The following is a 13,240-nucleotide window of genomic DNA, read 5'->3' as shown; positions in this document are numbered from 1 at the left end:
GTCAAGCGTGACAACTCTGGCCATTCGTCGCATGAGGCAATGATATTGGAGACATTCTGCTTGTTGGCCACCTTTAGGCTCAACGAGCGCCAAGAGAATTGTTACAACAATCTCGTTTTAAATAGGAATCCAAATATAATAAAACGCTGTTTCAAATGGACAGACATAAGAAACATGGAAAGGGTATTACGCTTTGTGTGCCCAGTCCAGGTGTGTCATAGCTGGCCAACTTGGATACAAATGAAGTCAACCTTTTAAATGCATTCCTGTATTGTCTAGAAACTTTTTTAATAACATGTGCCGTCGTTTTCAATTTACGTACGTGGCAGATAACTCAGGACAGCTTGAATGATTACCTCTTGTCTGTTGTACCAGGCGCTAATATAGAAGCGTACTTCACGTCGGATACGTGATACACATCTGAGTGCTTAGACAAAACAAAACCTTGACCTGTTGTAGCTGCTATATGATTGTACATCAGAGAGTAAATAGCTTGTACCTCGCTTCATCCAGGGGAGCGAAGAGCAACACAATATCACAGTGACGAATCCTCTTGTGCTATAAAACCTTTTTTGTATATTTCTGACGAGCTGTTCAGTTCTGATGCATTCATTACGCCAGAGGTCGCAAGTAGACTCGAGTGGAGAGCACAGCATGGCAGGTTAAATATATAGTTAACGTATATGAGACAGTTAAATGACAGGTCTAGCTTGCAAAATAGGTCAGTGTCACGGTAAGCAGAGGCTTGGTGAAAATTAAACTGTAGAAAAACAACAGTCATGTGTCGGTGCCCTCTTGCAAATACTTCTGTCTTTTGAATTCTCTTCCTAGCTTGTAACTTCGCCATCAGAAAACAATGGTTGCACTGCATTCCGAAATAAGTAAAAAGTTGAGTCTTCAAGTTGTTTGATATATTTGCGGCAAAAAAGCGCCCCACGCAGGCAAAAGAAAGTACGGAAATGAATTTAATCTTGGTGTGCTAAAAAGCTTCGTACGAATACTTAGTAAAAACTGATTTTCCATTTTTCTTCAGTTACCTTTACAACGAAAGCATTGCTACATATACTGGCTAGAGCAGGCATGATTTCTTAGCAGATTTTGCAAAAATAAAGTGGGATCGCGGTAGGCAGCGCATATTGGTAGAAGCGTATCATCACATTGGCATAACCATTTCCAGTTTTCATAAGAAGACACTCTACCTGTAGCGGCGATATGTTGTAATAATGGCGACCTCTTAGTGCAATTGACACAAGAAATTGCCTGTTCCTTTCCTGAGGGAAAGCATTTGCTGCTACAGTGAACCTGAACGTGTCAGTGTTATCGTGCTGTGAAGATAGCCTCGCATCAATTTTGTGTTAACGTGAGTTGGGGAGACCTGTCTCTCAGGGTCTTGAGAAAGCGATTCGACCAGATGCAACAGATGATGAAACTATAATAGAAATAATGTATTTTTCTCAAAGTTATTCAGGCGTTTTTAGCCGAATAATGATAATAAAATGGCCTATCCGTCATATAGTAATGTCAACTACACGAAAACTGAGGGACCTACTGCTAACCGATCAATGGACACCCGGTTTAAATACGTATTTGTGTGCGTTCATTTTTGTCATGCAGTGCCTAATATGATAACCTCTGACAGTATATTTCCACTCTCTCTAAAAAGAACAAATTGATGATATAACGTATGCCCCACATTACGCCAAAAACAATATTTTTGCGTTTTATGTAGTATTGATTACTTTGTTCGCATTGTATTCTGAGTGCTCTCAAATGAGCATCGCCCGCGTAAACATATTACTTTGAACCAAAAATCATGAATGCATTCAATTTTCCTATTCTTGCGACAGACCCATCTAAAGTTTCTATGCTTACATGCGCATGTAGGCCCTAATTGAACTATAAGGTTCTGTTTGGGTCCTTAAAAATTGACCTGCCTTCACATGCATTTTACATCATTTAATGGTTATTTGACAATACACTTCAAAAGAGTGTGTGCAGCCTTCTACACTGAAAACCTGCTCGACTAAGCTACAGAAGTGCCATTTAAGCAACATGAAATGTAAGGGTCAAGGGAAAAAATAACGGGAAGATTGGTGGGAAGCGTGTTTGTTTTGGTTGTTGTTTTTTAGCATGAAAAAAGTGAGAGAAATTGTTAAAAATTGCACATGCAGAATACTCCCCAATCTCTGCTGCGCAGCAAAATGTATGCTTTATCTTTGATTTTAAAAAAGTTGCGCATATATTTAAGCTGCTGGAATAAAGGATGCACTCTGAGTCTTTGTCCAGGACTGGCACTTGATACATCACAAATCAGGCAGAACGATCAGCCTGGTGAAAAAGTTTAAGCACTAATCAACCACTGAAACCTACTGCTTCTAAGCCGCTGAAGGTATCTTCGCCGTCTGCCATTTGTGAATGAAATTGCGCTGTGTTTGGAAATGTTCATAGGGAGCTTCAGCGACAGACTGAAAACTATATGTGTTTGAAAGCTCGTCCGCATGCTAATAAATTTGCATAGGGAATCGGCCACGTTCGACTATTATGCGAGTGAGTCCAGCGACGGTTACTGGTACTCTGTATGTTATTTTTCTCAGTTATCGCATTATAACTCCTTCGTTGGAAGTGAACAAGAAGTTCATTCCATTCTCTTAGCGTTTATGGCGTAATTATCGCAAGTATTCACAGGTAAGTATTTATTTTGCGGGAATAATAAAATAGACTATATTATGGCCCTTTCAATATTTCCAAAATTTTCGAAATTTCTTGAAACAGGAAGCGGAAAAAAGACAGGCTACTTGCCCGCTCAGAATGTCCACATATTTTTCACGCGTACTCATAAAATCGAATCATAACTAAAATACTTATCGGAACAGTAAACTATTACTGTTTGTCGTTTTAGACTGATTAGTAGATGTATTAGACAGAGAAGCTCTTCGAACGCGCAAAGAAGGCACAAAAATGCATTTCACAGCTTTGCCCACCGTATCACTGGTGTTTTTTTTTTCCTTTTGTTCGCCTGCCTTTGTGAACATTTCAGGGTGGCATGAATATGGAATAATAGTGTCTTTGAAAAGACCGTCTCAACCTTATCTAGATGGGACACTACGTTACCATTTAGTTTTAGCGTGTATAGCACAACCAAAACGCTGCATCTCCTTTTTGCATGTATTTTGCGCAGCCCATGACGGTTTTGTTACTGTGGCACCGGTTAACAGCTAGAAGCTTGGTTTCCTTGAGTGTATCCTTTAGGTGACGTCATTGTTGCCACCAATTAGTGATCGTCGCTATTGTATCGTGATTGTCTGGCCACCTCCTGCTGAAGTGTTAACTACTGCTTAATTGATAAAGTCTGCTGATCATTTCAGAGCGATGGGTTTCTTTGTCTACTTTGCGCACTTTGGATGTAGAGCAGGGAGGCATTGCAGTTCGACAAATTCAAAAGAGGAAGAAATTGAGAGGCAAAAATGCGTAAGGATGAAAAAAAAAAGCGGAGGAGGAAAGGATGGTATGGAGACAGGAAATACAGGTGCGCCTGATTGGTTGGCGCCGGCAGCAGAGCTCAGCTTTGACGTGCCCCATCCGAATCACGTTATGGTCGCAGAACATGGGCGAGCGAGTGGCGTCACTCATCAGATATCAGGCACGCGGTAGTGTGCGATCTGATTTCACCGTAATATCACATTTAACCACTTATCGGTCGCTGCACGACATGCGTACTGCATAAATATTTCGTTAGTGTTCTGAACGATTCCATAGTGACAGTCTTATATAATGAGAATCTGCGCCTGAGGTTTTTCGTTTAGCGCCGGATGGTATTGAGATAGCCTGGTCATGTACGAAATCTATCGGTTCCGGTATCGACGATGATACATCGTATCATGCAGGGTGGTTCTTTAGTTTCTTTTTCGGTGGTGTTTCACACACCAAATACTTTTGTAGATTGTCTAGGATGTCTACAAAGCTTTTTTTTTTGGAGAAAACTAAGACTTTTGTTTACTAACGCTTGGATCAAGCTAGGCTATGCTTTGTGTATCGCGCAATGAAGTAATTGCGTTTTAGTATCTACTGAGAATAAAATATTGTAATAAAAGCAATAACAAGAATCAGAAAATTTTACGTTGTCATAAAAATTTCCAGATCCGGCTTTCTGCTGCTCCTATACATCCTACATTAAAGGTTTTCCAAGCCTGAAAAAGAAAGCCCTGAAAATAAAGAAACCCGCTACACTTTTTGCGGGCTCTGGCGAGAGTTTTTGGCGTCGGCATAAAGATTTATGTAATGCGCATTGAGCTACAGTAAGCAGGATCGGAAATTTCGCATGATGATTCACAATGTGACAATTCGCCCTTCAGCTCTTGATATATTGTTTAAAGCAGATGATTCATTCCGCTACGCCTTTTGCGGGCTCCGGCGAGATTTTTTCGGCCTCGGCATAAAGTTTTATGTGATGGGCGTTGAGCTACGGTAAGCAGGATCGGAAATTGTGACAATGTGACAATTCGCCCTTTAGCTCTTGGTATATTGTTTAAAGCAGTTGATTGATTAATAACTGGTTACCTAATGAGCCTTAGTAAAAAAAAAACACGGAAGAAGTCATCTAAAGAGGACTGCCAACGGTAATGCGAATAGCATCCGAGCAATGTATGTATCAACAGACTCTACGCATAAACAGACCGTATTGACGAAATCACGTTCATTTAGCAGGTGTGCAAATTCTTAGACTTTATTTGCTTCGGTTATATGCATCTTACTACGATATTATCCGACCTTTATATGAAACTCGCTTGCCTAGTCGGCCATGAGCGCGGCACGGCATGACCATGGCGGTATAACGCCATCGGAGAGACGATGGAATAGACGATGGATATGAATGAAGCGACAAATGAACACTAACGATAGCCGCATTACGACAATGTGTAGTTGATTCTTAAATAATACGGAGGTTTCGACATGATGACATTGAGACGACGACAACTGGATGTTGGCGATGGGATGATGACGATGGCATGTAGACAACGCTATGAAGGAGCTGGACTGACGACGATGGTATGACGATGACAGTATGACAACAGATGTGTGATGGTCTCAGTCTGACGACGACGCAATGACAACGGCAGAACAATGGCGGCATAATTACGATTCATTGAAACAGCGTGATTACGATGAAATACAACATAAGGAATGACGTCGAGAACGACAAAGGTAGTGTCAACAATGGGATGACGTAACTCAAGTGACTCAAGTGATGACGATGACTGCTGCAACAAGTGAATTTTCATTTTTATTTATTATTATTATTTAGTACCTCCAAGGGCTCCAAGTAGAGGTGTTGCGCGAGTGCTAAGAAGATACAATTCTGAGATTTGTCCCGATTGCATTTTTAGGTTGACGTGAATCAATGAAATGATTCCGGCTTACCCAGCCCACAGTAATTCTAGAACATTAGAACCTTCGACTACGATAATTTGTTTACAACTAAAAAGTGAGCAGTTTGGTCTCTGCATAGAGACGAAAATTCCTTGACCACTCAGCTTCATTTGGTGATGACAGACCGATTATTCGAATTAATCACCTACATACCGCAGGAAAACTTGGGAGAAGATCCGTTTTCGTGATGTATATAATGACTATGGCTCCTAATATTACAGCTGCACATAAATTTTGCTAGTGTCCCACTATAAAATACAGCTAAATGGTTCTGGAATTTTTTATCCTTTACACCAGAGCGGATTTTCAGACACGGGTCTGGTGTATCTGATGGGCTCGTCCTGGTGTGTACGGTGAGCCCGGTTTCGTGTGTCTGGTGTACCTATTCTGGCCGGTAGGGTGTGCCCAGTCTGGTGTGCTTAGTTTACTTGACCCGGGGCTCTTTGTGCGTTCGACGTGCGTTTACTGTGCTTAACTGGTGCTTTCTGTATCCTGGTGTGGTCTCATTGGGACCATGCTGGCACCTTCTGATGTGTTTGAAAAATTTTAGCATGCACGACATAGCTATATATCATGAACAGTTTCATGCTGCAGAATGTATTTTCTATAGCAAACAATTAGTTTAAATTAATGGTGTAGATGTCAAGTTGCTGTAATATCAGAGGCGAAAGACTAGTGCAAATATCTGGTTACTCGGTACACAAAAAGAAAATCGATTTTGCTTTGAAGATATCAGCCTAAAGCAACCTAAGTGCCAATATTTTCTTATACGCACTCTGTTGTCCTGAGAGCTAAATAATTTGTCAAGGCAAAATTCTATATATGAGCGGCGTAGCTTTTTATTTCTAACTAAATGCTACCTCAGCTTAGTGCCCTGAGAGGGAGAGAATAATATTTAGACAAAATAGCCCACGATTGCAGAATGCTCATTCTCTCTGCAGTGAGTGATGCCCTCAGTCCAGCGGCCTTAGCTGCCCTTTTCACTCGTTTGACCAGGTTTAGCTAGTCCGTTGAGCCGGAGCCGGACATTGCCATGTGGCATAACCATGTCACATTGCCGTGTGCCAACAAAGCTTGGAAGTACTGTGGAAGCCACAACTAGTTTGCAGCCAGTTGCACCCTGTGATGCTTCACAGAGACAGAACACAGCCTGAGAAGGCAAGTAATTCTACGCATCACTACAAATTCTTCATGACATCAATAAAATTTTGTTTCCATGTAATAAGGTTACCCCAGTACGAGTTTTATGTCATTAAAAACTAGTCACAAAACGACTCGTGAAGAACATTGAGATAAATGTAATCGGAAAGGGCATGATCTGAAGTGAAGGCGCTAAAATGACGGAGGACAAAGAAGAAACACACACACACACAGGGCGCCTCCGTCCTCCGTCATTTTAGCGCCTTCACTTCAGATCATGCTTAACCAACACGCCGAACTATCTATCCTAACGGAAAGGGCAGGTACGCGCCGTGGCATAAGTGAAGGCTCTTCACAGAAGATTATATGGCTTATATTTTTGTGAAAGTTCTCTTTAAAGCGACTACAAGCAGCACATAAGCAGGTTCACTAAGCCCAAGTAAAGTATTTGAGCTTTGTGAAGTGAACAAAGAAGGTTGTGCCAGCCAACCAGAAGAGCGCTCCTACTGCCCGCCTCTGATCACCCTCTAAGGAATTGGTGGAAGCCAACATACAGCTTGTATCTCTACAATTCGTGGCCTGCGCTATGAGGATATTGTTGTATAAACCATAAATGGGAAAGTACGTGCTTTTAGCATGCTTTAGCATGTTTGGACAAATAAGCCCGGAGTGATTGTTATTCTGTGGCATCTGGAGAGTATTCCGTTTTGTCATGCAATCATGTGGTGTTCCTCACTGATCTTGTTGTTCAAGCGGTTCCTGCTGGTGGACAAACCAGATGAATAATCTAACTCTCGTGGGCAGCATCAGTTATGTCAATGCATCATCAATTGGGACAAGTATACCTATATCTTGAGTGAAATATGGTGCTCTCTTGGGGGCTTTTTGAGGCACCACCCAGTCTGCCTTACATACAGAAGATCAAAGGAATACACTACACTACCCCTGATACACACGAGACAACCTTGTTGGTATCTATAGCTAAGGAAGCCTCCGTTGCCTGGGTGCCATTCTTAGTTCACTTGTGGGCTGTTATGCACACATATTTACAGCAGAAAATGTTGTATGTAGTATATACACAAGTACACTAGTGAATTGAAAAAGGTGAGCAGGCAAGCAAGGTTTGCCTCTTACAGGTATCAGCAAATTGCTCTAGTGCTTGTCAGAGGGAGTGTACAGTATTCCTTTCACATGTGGTGAAATGTAGACAGAGTAGAATGACCGGTAGCTCTATATGTGCCAAAGAAATTCCTATATTTCATTCAAAGTACCAGAATTCCCACCTGACTTGGTCATGCATTGCCGAAATAAAGCTTCAGGTCGGATAAAGATTTTCAGCTGTTTTAACTCAGGGTGAAAAATTTACAAGAGAAATCAGTGACCACATATTCAGTACCACCTAAATAATATGTTTGAGCTAGGCCCCATTATCAATGAATGAAAGAACGCACCCTTTCTAGATGACAGAAAACAGAAATTAGCCTTTTCCAATTACTTGTTTGCAGAAATAACGTTTATCGTGACTTTATGTCGTTGGATTAGAACTCACACCTCCCCACCGAAAACCCTTGTGAACTATATAAGCACACATTCTCTGCTACTGATATTTTTCTTCTTTCCATGAAAATAGTCCGTTGTGAGTAGTCGTCAAATTGTATGATGTCCCTTCCCTTCATGCCAATATTTTGTCTTAAAAACTGAAAAGAACTAACCGGCAAATTAAAAGGGCAGTACAAATTTCACCTAGAAGATACAGCTGGTCTTCAGAAGATGCACAAATACGGTGAAACGTATGTGTTGGCATACTGTAGCAATAGTAGGTGAAAGCTAGCTTCGACATTGATGCAATACTACAGCTCTTACACAGCTCCAGTGCTTAAGCAACACGAAAGTATAGGTTCACAACATAACTAATATGTTGACAACATAACGCAATGTTCACAACATAACATAATATAACTGAATAATCTGGTAACTGATACCATGCCTACTTGCACAAATGACGATAGCGTTCAAAGAAAAAGAATAGAAAAAATTACAGGAAATTGACAGTGTTTCTCATGTAAACTTTGTCTTTATCATTGGCAACGGCCTCAACGATTAGTACGTTGAACATCACAATGATTTATGAACTGCTTTTACGGACAGTTATAGCATTTGAGGCTTTTCGCGATTATGGGCTCCATTTGTAAGTATCAACCACTCGCTTCCGTAAATCTCCTCCAGCGTTCTTTTCTGGCTAATGCCCTCCAAATTTTCGGTGTAACGTACAAAGTGCCATAGAGCAGAAGACACCCTCCACCAGGCTTCTGTGGCTTAGCCATGTGGCGCCATGCCTTGGGTTGGTCTTTCACGTGGTTAAGACTGTTGAAGCAGTAGAGGGAGATAGAAAGGTCCGTACTGGTCGAGGAATTCGGAGATGTCTCCTGTTATGTCGAGCTGTTCGTACGCTAGCTTTGGATGGAAATTGTGCTCGCGAGCGTAGGAAACAATGTTTGGGCACATGTCGACTCCTACAATCCTGCCTATATTGCCTGGAACGTTGGGAAAAAGGATCTTCATTTTCACTTGACCGCAGCCAGAGCCCACGTCGAGTAATTGCAATGGTCCACGTGGACTAACACTTTCTAGCATCATGCCGCTGTCTAGCGCATTGCGAAATGTCAAGTCGTAATAATATAGCAACTTCGTTATTACAGAGAAAAAAGAAGAAGTGGCTTGAACTTCGTGTCATCACCGGCCGAACAACTGAATTTATCTAGCAGCACGCATTCATCCAGCTTTGGGCCATCATCCCCATGAAGTCTCCATCGCCAACTAACCCCCCAGTCCACACAGCATAAGATGTGCATATTGCGGAAGGTGTGCCACGGGTGTTAAGCTTGGGTCCCAAGTTTGCAGTCAGCACCGGTGTTGTGTTCTTCCTTGAGTCGTAGCCTTTCGCGCTGTACAAACATGTCAATACTCTTAGCAATTGCATCCATAGATCTGGATGGCCGCGCTTTTCCTGCCTTCATGTTGCGGAAGCTACTGAAACTCGCAACTAGTTTATCGAATTTATTTCTGCAATTAAGTACAGCGGATAATATAGCCTGTGCGGTGATTGTTTTTGTATTGCAACCCTATGTTCACTTGGGAGCAATAAGGCGAGAAACGACAGCGTCGTGGTTCTTATTTTAGGCATCGCGAAGGCCATAATAGCCTCACGAATCTACACGTAGCACCACCCACTTATCCGTTTCAAAGGGTCCATGATAGCATGCATCCATCAATCCTGTTCCCCCGCGGTCAACTAGCCAGCCGGTCGTGCAACCTGCTACGATGTTTGGTGATGTGAATTAACTCTGTTCTGCGCCAACCGATTCCTGCTATCACCTGCGAATGTCTTAATTTCATCACCCTACCTAGTCTTTTGCTGTCCTCGACTGTGCTTTCGTTCTCTTGGCACCCATTCTGTAACCCTAATGGTCCACCGGTTATCTTCCCCACGCTATACATGACCTTCTCAACTCCATTTCGTTCGCCTAATGTCAATTAGAATATCGGCTATACCTGTTTGCTCTCTGATTCTCACTGCTCTCATCCTGTCTCTTAAAGTTATGCCTAACGTTCTTCGTTCTATCGCTCTTTGCGTGGTCCCCAATTTGTTTTCGAGCTTCTTTGTCAGTCTCCAAGTTTCCGCCTCATATGTCAGCACCACTAGAATGCATTCATTGTACACCTTTATTTTTAGTGTTAATGGTAAGCTTCCAGTCAGGATCTGACAATGTCTGCCAATTACGCTCCAACCCAATTTATCGTTCTGTAAGTTTTCTTCTCGTGAGCAGTATGCCATGTGAGTAATTGACCTAGATAAAGGTACTCCTTCACAGGCTGTAGAGGCTGACTGGCGATCCTGAACTCTTGTTCCCTTGCCCGGCTATTGATCATTATCTTTGTCTTCTGAATATTAATCTTAAATCCCACTCTTCCACTCTCTCTGTTAAGGTCCTCAATCATTTGTTCTAAGTTGTTTGCAGTGTTGCTGTATAGAACAATGTCATCGGCAAACCGAAGGATTGTGAGGCATTCGCCGCCGATCTTAACGCCTAAGCCTTCCCAGTGTAATAGCTTGAATACTTCTTCTAGGCTCGCATTCAATAGCACTGGAGAGATTGTGTCTCTTTGTCCGATCCCTTTCTTTATAGGTATCTCTCTAGTTTTCTTGCGGGGAGCTAAGACAGCGGTGGAATCTCTGTAGATTTTTCCAAGATATTTACGTAAGCGTCTTCTACTCATCTATTACGTAATACAGCTATGACTGCTGGTTTCTGGGCTGAGTCAAATGGCTTTTCGTAAATTATGAAAGCCATATAGAAAGGCTGATTGTACTCTGCGGATTTCTCGATTACCTGATTGATTTCACGGATGTAATCGATTGTAAAGTATCCCTTCATGAAACCTTCATGAAACCTTTGTTCAATAAATTCCAGTGTTGCCCTCATTCTATTAAATATTATCTTCTTGAATATTTTATAAAATATTGCAAATAAGCTGATGGGTCAATAATATTTCACTTCGTTAACGTCTTCCTTCTTGTGGAGTAATATACCATTGACAATCTTCCAGTTCTCTACGACCCTTGAAGTCGATAGACACTTCGTATAAAAAGGCCTGCTTCTCTAGCAATAGGTCTCTTCAATCTTTGGTTAAATCAAATGGTAGTCCATCTTCTCCTGCCATTTCTCCCGGTTTATGTCTTACAAGGCCCTACTAACTTCATCGCAAGTTATAGAAGTAACCTCTGTAACCTGTTCATTGCGACTTCGAATGGAGGTATCGTGGTTGTTTTGGGTACTGCACAGCTCAGTATAAAATTCTTCAGCTGCTTTTACTATATCTTCGAGATTACTGATGATAATACCCTGCCTATCTTTCAGTGCATACATCTTGGTTTGTCCAATGACTAGTTTTCTTCTCACTGTATTCAGGCCAGGTTCATTCGTTTGACACCACCGTCCGCAAACATATGTATCTGATATGGCACAAGGCAAGTCAGTTATGTATATTAGGAACTACAGGTGCTCAAGTACCGACACCTAAACGACACCGGACGCTACAGGGAAACGGTTAGAAATGTGCGCAATACCAAGGGAAGATTGGTGACGATTGCTCAGAAAAGTTCCAATACATTAAAGAACAAGAGGGTGAATATTTAAGCCAGAAAGTTTAATTAGGAGAAGCTGATGAGATACTTTATCGAAAGCCTTCGTGAAATGTAGGAGGATGGCATCAATTTCCTAATTACGGTACATGATTAAATGTAAATCATGCAGAAAATTAGCTTGCTGAGTTTCACTAGAGAAGCCTTTGTGAAAGCCGTGCTCTGAAGAATTAAAGAAATTGTTCGAGCTTAAGAAGTTCACTATTTGAGAATAAGTTAGATGTTACATGATTTTGCAGGGCATGCTTGATTGTGAAACATATTGGACGATAATGGAACGGTGACTGTTTATTACATGATTTATGGATGCGAATTACCTTTCGCACTTTCCAGTCATCAGGTATGTGACTTGACCAAAGAGACTGATAATATAAAATACATATGTAGTTTGCTTAAGTGTTCTTTGTATTTAGAAAATATTCGAATCGACCTCATGGAAGCCAGTTGACGACGGGATCTTCAGATGTTAAATCTGAGATTATAGATCAATTGTGAAAAATACAAGCTCGGGCATTGTTTGGTTACCAGCGGTAGTTCTTTGCAAGGAAGAAAACATGTCCCACTTATGAGTGCATACATCTTCAAGAGCGATGTTACACGCGTTTGCGCTTTTCGCGTCACTTGCTGCTTCATCCTGTTTGTCAGCAAGTGTAGTTTTATGTACGTGTTCCGGATTCACCATGCGCCAGAACTGTTGCGGATTGCTTATTAATATCTTGCACAGCGAGTTAATATGACGCACAGCGGGTTAATAGTCATTGTACAGTGGAGAGCCTGATGGTGCTCTACGCTGAGGGAAAAAAAAGAAATAAAGGCAGCAAGGTTAACCATGGGGAATAAAACATCTGGTTCGCTGCCTTAGAAGGGGGTGGAGGGAGGTGGACGATTGTATGCAGGAAGAAAAGAACAAAGTAGAAAGACAAAAACACAGCACATTCCCTCTATCACTTCAGTTCCCTCAACAGAAGAACGTGGACGTGGCGATCTGTCATTTGGTGAACACGTGTACCGCGTCGTCCGCGCTTGAATATACACCGTAGGAAAAACACGAAGCAATTTCAGAGCATGACGACTCTAGTCGGATTAGATCTAGAGATTGTACGATGTTTTTCGTGAAGCGTTTGAAACATGTTTGACCTAGGTTATATCGGCGAGCATATATTCGTTCATCACGACGCAGCTGCACCTCACCCGCAGCCGCCCAACTTGCACATAAAAGGGCAATCACTTCATTCAGTATCCACTGCAGGGCAAAACCTAGACTGAAAGTCATTCGACAAGGGATTCAGGTAAGATTTCGCACTTCGTTGCAGGTTTTATACCTTTTCCGACATCTGGAAGCCTGCAACCATTTTGAAAGAATTTTCTGTGCAAATGAAGAAGTTCGCTTGTCGAAACACAAACATCATTTATTGCATGTTCGGAAAGTTCCTCACGATGTAGGGTAGGCACGGATTCTAATTGCACGCT

Source organism: Dermacentor andersoni, chromosome 10 (assembly GCF_023375885.2).
Source record: "Dermacentor andersoni chromosome 10, qqDerAnde1_hic_scaffold, whole genome shotgun sequence".
Classification (NCBI taxonomy): domain Eukaryota; kingdom Metazoa; phylum Arthropoda; class Arachnida; order Ixodida; family Ixodidae; genus Dermacentor; species Dermacentor andersoni.
This window is presented reverse-complemented; position numbering follows the sequence as displayed.